Source organism: Elephantulus edwardii, unplaced genomic scaffold (assembly GCF_000299155.1).
Source record: "Elephantulus edwardii isolate Elephantulus edwardi_28Jun2011 unplaced genomic scaffold, EleEdw1.0 scaffold00124, whole genome shotgun sequence".
NCBI lineage: Eukaryota > Metazoa > Chordata > Mammalia > Macroscelidea > Macroscelididae > Elephantulus > Elephantulus edwardii.
Window position 1 is genome coordinate 6707557 of NW_006399874.1, and position 6128 is coordinate 6713684.

A 6128-nucleotide genomic window follows, 5' to 3' on the forward strand; every position below is an offset into this window, starting at 1 on the left:
GCCTCTGAAAATTCTGTCACACTGTGACTCGACTCCTCATCTGAGCCAATATATATGATACTCCCCTCCTTTTGGGTTTAACCAAAATCTAAACCTTTTAATCAACCAAGAGAATGATTTTAATGGTGAATGAAGCCCCTCTACAACTATCAACATTGATCAAAGTTCATGGAGTTTCCGGAGGTATGTTGTTTAGAAAGAGGATGCCACTCCTGCTTCCAAACTTAGAATCATAACCAACCCAAAGCTGCCACCCAGGTGGGTTTTCAGAGACAGTTAATTACATGGGGGGTGGGGGTGGAGATTGCCCATCCTTCTCCAGTGGAGTTGCTGGTGGTCTCGAACCACGTGCCTTCGGGATTGTAGTGCAGCCTCTTGCCACTAGGCTACCAGAGCTCTATAATAGTGCCAATACTTCCTGTTAGTAATTATTGTTGTTGTGTACTGTCGAATCAGGACCAATCCATAGGTGACCCTCCAACAGGTTTTCAGAGACAATAAATCATATTGGATGAGATTTCCTATATTTCTCCCACGGAGCTGCGGGCAGATTTGGATAGTGCCACTTTGGGTTGGCAGCACAATTTCTTATTGTAATTATTCATTTTCATCAAGTTGATTCTAACTCATGTATGTAGAGTAGAACTACTTCAAAGTGTTTTCAAAGCTGTGCTCTTGCAAAAGCAGATCACTGTGTTTGTCTTCCAAGGTGTTCCTGATTGTATTTGAACTGACAACCCTTTGGGTACTGTTGTTGTTGCTATGTGCCCTTAAGTTGATATGACTAATCACTCACCCGCTAGTGGATTTTCAGAGGGTGTAAATCACATAAGATATCTATCTCGTAAGGAGAAGCTGGTGAACTCAAACTGCCTGCCTTTGGCTTGGCTGCATAACTCCTTACCAGAAGGCCACCAGATGAGTGCTTAATCATTTGCACCACGTAGAGGATTTATATCACCTGGACAGCTTATCAAAACTTTTATTACTGGGCCCCATCCCCAGAGTGTCTGAGCTATGTAGTCTAGGGTGGAGAACCAAAATTTGTAATTCTAACAAGTTTTCAGGTGATGCTGGTACAGCTCATCTGTCACTTTGAAAACCACTGTTCAAAATTATTACTCTTAGGGGAGCTCTGGTGGTCTAGTGGCAAGGAGCTGCAACTACAATCCCAGAGGCTCACGGTTCGAATCAACCAGATGCTCAGCTGGGGAAGGAGGGACAATCTCCTCCTGTACCAATCAGATCTGATTTGATGGTACACTCACACAAAAATGATAAAAAAAAATTTAAAAAAAATGATTACTCTTCCCATCTAGTGAAAATACTCATTCTTACACCACGAGTCCTCCAACTTTTGGTTATTGTTTACTAGAGTTTTGTCATCCCACTCAGTGTAAGAAGATCTTATGATACCATCTTCCTTACTATTGCAACTCCTGAATTTATCATAGAAATGTCAGCATCTGTAATATCTTCTAGTGCTATAGCTTGGATCCCCAGTTCCAAAGATCTTTCACTCAACTTTCAAATTTCATTTCTGTTATCCACTCTTAAGAGTCATAACAAGAATCTTGTCAGCTCTCCAAACTTCTCTATCACATTTTATATACACTTTTCTCCTCTGTAATTCTTATTTACACTCCTTTATAGCTTCCCATTTTACGTCTATTTGCTCTTTGAACATTTGGAAAACTGATTGCTTTGATCTCTTTGTTTTATTCTTCTATTAATTTCTTCTTGGTCTGTAGTTTATAGAGTTTAGAGTCTATAATTAGTCATTAGAACAACAATCTATTAATTTGCACCCCTATCTTTACAACATTCTTTCCTGGTGGATCAATGCTGAGCCTTTGCCCCAATTTATCTTCTTATCTTTACAGCTGAACAGTTGGTAGAGGTGATAAGATATGAGGATGAATAATCACAATACACATCAGGTCCTGTAAGATCATGAACACACATACAGAAATCTAGAAACATCTACAGAGGGAAATTAGAAAAGACTTCAAGGCTGTCATGGGAGCTAAAATATAAATATGACAATAATAGACTCCAGCGCTATTGAAAGCTGGCAAAAGCATAAGTCATACATATTGCACAACAGCAGCAAAGGCATTAAAAAAGAGAGAATGAATTAATTGCATCTTCTCTGGTGTGCTTTTCCACCTATGATATAATACAGTGTGAAATACTGTTAGAGGGCACAAATGCTAAGTGAATGTACTTTAATGAGTGGTCTATCACTCTATAATTGGATATTAAGATATTGTATCCTACAATTCTTATTCAACCTGCTAAGAAAATAATTCAAGAAGTTGGGCTAACAAAACAGAATGTGGCATCATGATTGAAGGAAGACTCATTAAACATTTACTTTATGCAAACAATCTTGCTTACAGAAAGCGAGGAAGACTTATTCCCCAAATAAGATGAGCTCTGGTTGCCTAGTGGTAAGAAGCTGTGCTACAATTCCAAGGTTCAAATCCACCAGCTGCTCCGTGAGAGAAGGATGGGCAATCTCCTCACATGGGGTTTACTGTCTCTAAAAGCCTGAAGAATCAGCTTTGAGCTACTTGATTCCATATAACAACAACAACAACAACAAAGAAGATAAATGACTAAAGTCATTGGTATGGATTGCACCTCTACATTGTTGTTGTTGGTAGGTGCCGCATGCCTTCCGAATTGCAGCACAGCTTCTTACATCAACATTAAGAAAACAGAAATCCTCATCACCAGACCAATAGGTTCCATTATGAGAGATGGAGAGAAGACTAAAGTTGTCAACTATTTCATTTTACTTGGATCCACAATCAATACTCAGGGTAGCAGCAGTCAAGAAATCAAAAGAAAACAGGGTAGAGAGGAGGGTGGGGCGAGCTGGGGGCTCTCTCCTCGCCTCCTCCCCTCCAGTCCCTGGTCCTCAGCCCCAGGACGCAGCTGAACCTGAAGGGCAAGCCCAGCGTGGCGACCGTGCGCCCCGGGAACGCAGACGCAGATGCTGAGGCCGCTCCAGCCAGGGCAGAAACCTGGGCCGGCCAAGGCAGCTCTGACAGCCGCATAGGCCCAGCCAACCGCTGAGCTCCACCATGGGCAGCCTCGACTTGGAGTACCTACGTCCCAATAAGGTCCTGGAACAATACAATTACACAAAGGAGACGCCAGGTGGCATCCACAGTCATCATCATCCTCTGCTGCACCATCGTGGTGTAGAACCTGCTGGTGCTCATCGCGGTGGCTCACAACAGCAAGTCCCGCCCAGCCATGTACCAGGCAACCTGGCCGCCTCCGAGCTCCTGGCAGGCGTGGACTTCATCGCCAACACCTTGCTCTCTGGCCCAGGTCACTCTGGGGCTGACGCCTGTGCACTTGTTCACCCCGGAGGGCTCCGCCTTCATCACGCTCTCCGCCTCCGTCTTCAGCCTCCTCACCTTCAGCATCGAGAGGCACGTGGCCATTGCCAAGGTCAAGCTCTACCGCAGCGGTAAGAGCTGTTGCATGCTGCGTCTCATCGCGGCCTCCTGGCTCATCTCGCTGGCCCTGGGCGGCCTGTGCATCCTCGGCTGGAACTGCCTGGGCCACCTGGACGCCTGCTCCACCGTCCTGCCGCTCTCCGCCAAGCACAGTGTGCTCTGTGTGATCCCCATCTTCTCCGTCATCCTGTCGGCCATCGTGGTCCGCTTAAGCCATGCTGACTTACCGCCCCGCAGACGCTGGCCCTGCACAAGACGGTCACCATCGTGCTGGGCGTCATCTACTACTTCTTCGCCTTCGCCACCCTCAACTCGCTGCTCAACCCTTTCATCTACACGTGGTGCAGCGGCGGGAGGTGCTGCGGCTGCTAAGTGCTGGCGGGGGGGCAGCGGGGGTGCATGGACGTCGGGATGGCATTCCGGGCTCCCGCCTCTGGCGCCTGCGCAACTCCAGCTCACTGGAGAAAGGCCACCCACATGCCCTCATCACCCACTTTTTTGGAGGGCAACACGGTGGTCTGAGGAATGGGTGGGCCACCAACCAGGACGGAGGGGAGAGGCAATAAATGGCCTCGGACTGAGAAGAGGGGCTTCCTGGTGGGGTGCTCCACCCCTCGGACCTGGGCGGTATTGGGAACATTCCACAGCTGGTTTGACCAAGGCAAACTTCTGTCAGATGGCAGAGCTAGCTGCCACAGTGGCCAGTGGGACCCCTTAGAATTGGATCCTGAGGTGTCCTGGGAGCCTCAGAAAGGGCCAGGGTGGCTGCGGGCAGGCTCCCAAGGGGAATTTGGGCAAGAGTGATTAACTGGTACAGAGAATTCTGACATCTTGACCACCTACTGACTCTGGCCTGCTCTAGATTCCACTCTGTGAATTTCCCTTCCTGCCACCCCCTCCCTGCGACTCTGGGCCTGCTGCCTTGGCCTCTCTTTCCCCAAGGGCTGGAAACCACCTCTCCAGGGTCATTGCCTCACTTACAGAACCTGGCCCCAAATCTACAGCTTCTTCAAATTTCATCAGCTGCCTCTCTGGCTCCTTCTTTCCTTTCCTGTCATTCCTCAAGATGCCAGGAAACCACAGGAGTTGGGGTGGGGGGTGGGGGGGTGGTGGTAGCTGAGCCTCATCCTTAAACCTCATTGGCCATTTGTACTAAGAGGGTCCAAAGGAATCACCAGTGGTTAGGACAAAACTAGGGAGCTGAGGGGAGAGGCCTTTGGGCCTGCTGATGGAGGCAGGGTGGAACTGGAGAGAGATGTTTGCACAGGAAACCCCCTCCAATAAAACCCCATCTCGGGCCCAGCCAGTGCACATGGCTAATACTTAGCTGCCCAAAGCCTGTGGCCTCTGAACCTCCCTTCAAGTTGTATTGAACGGAGCTTGGGGTTGGGACACTCTTCCTAAACTGCTCCAGAAAGATGTTGCCGACTCCCTTGTGCATGGACGGAAGGAGTGTTGCGGTACAAGCAATTTATGTGTCTGTGTGTGGTGTCTGGGACCTGGCTCCCCTCCAGGTCTCCCTTCCCACTCCCCCTACGCCGGAATGAATGTAGTTTGTCTCTTTATGTCTGTATAGAAGCTGCCAAAGGGTTGAGGGGGTCTGGTTCCACAAACACCCCTTAATGATTGCTGGCTCATCTCCCCACTTAAGAGCTGGGGTGCAGCTCACCTTGGGGTAGGAAACCTCATACCTCTAACTCATGAATAATGCAGAGGTTTGAGGGGGGAGTCTTGAGGGGGTCAAGGAGCCAGTTGGGGGCTTGTTACCCCTCCTTTAGCTCCCCAGATGCCAACCCTCCCCCTATATCGAAGACCCAAATCTGGGCCAATATCAAAAGTCTTTTTTAAAGTAAGAAAGAACAAGGATATCAATTTGAGAACTATAGTGAGCCTAATCCGAGACATATTTTCAAATTAATCTGAAAGTTGGATGATGAATAAAGGATGCCTTTGAATTGTGGTGTTAGAAAAAAAAAATACTGAATATACCATGGACTAAGAGAAGAACAAACAAATCAATCTTGGAGAAAGTGCAACCAGGGTGCCCCTTAAAGTCAAGGATAATGAAACTTCATCTCATATACTTCAGGTATCCTGCCAGGAGAAGCCAGTCTTTGGAAAATCATATTTGTGAAAGTAGAGGGTCAAAAAAGAAAGTAGAGGATCAGTGAAAGAGAGGAAGGCCTTCAACAAGATGAGTGGACACAGTGACTAATACAGTGGGCTAGAGTAGGACAGAGATAGTGATGATAGTGCAGGAGACAGCAAGATTCACATCTGTTCACAGTGAAACTATGAGCAGTAGTCAACTGGCACCTGAACAGCATCAACATGTGTGTGTAGGTAGACATGCACATCTATCTGTTGTATAAGCCTAGGAAAAAATGAATGGAGGGCACATAATGACCTAATTTATTTATTGTTGTGTTCTTTAGCTTTGTGACAAAGTGGCTATTGCCTTTTGTAAATTAAACTTTTGTGGTCATGATAATAGTGTTAAACACAATGTGAATGAAGGAATATGTGAAACACGATATATATGAATGAAACACAATGCATACAAATTTTGTATGCAAACTTATATGCTGTTTTTATTGTTATGTACCGGCGAGTTGCCTGTGACTCATAGCGATTCTATGTACCACAGTCTCC

General features: G+C 46.8%; 1 pseudogene; it reads left to right on the plus strand.

Moving 5' to 3' along the window:
- Positions 1 to 3092: 3092 nt before the first annotated feature.
- LOC102853352 lies at positions 3093 to 3998 on the plus strand (annotated as a pseudogene).
- The last annotated feature ends 2130 nt before the right edge of the window (positions 3999 to 6128 follow it).